Genomic DNA, 284 nt, shown 5'->3' on the forward strand with positions numbered 1-284 from the left:
GACTGAAATTAATGTCACCGACTTCCCAAGGACATCCTTATTAAGGAGGCCCGCTTGTCCCAGCCGCACACTTTACTGGAAGGAAGCCGGGTCCCTGCGGCCCTGGCCGCGCTTGGCCTTGGCTGGGCGGGGCTCTCCCAGGCTCCCTGGCTCTCCGGCCCCATGGGACCGCCGGCTGGCTGCGGCTAGAGGCGGGGCCCGGCGCGCCCCCTCCCCGACACTGCGGCGGTGGCAGCGCCAGCCGGGCCACAGCCCCGGACGGTGGCGGAGCCGGGCGGGCCCTG

The sequence above is a fragment of the Nannospalax galili genome, unplaced genomic scaffold, assembly GCF_000622305.1.
Source record: "Nannospalax galili isolate Female #2095 unplaced genomic scaffold, S.galili_v1.0 scaffold281, whole genome shotgun sequence".
In the NCBI taxonomy this organism is placed as follows: Eukaryota; Metazoa; Chordata; class Mammalia; order Rodentia; family Spalacidae; genus Nannospalax; species Nannospalax galili.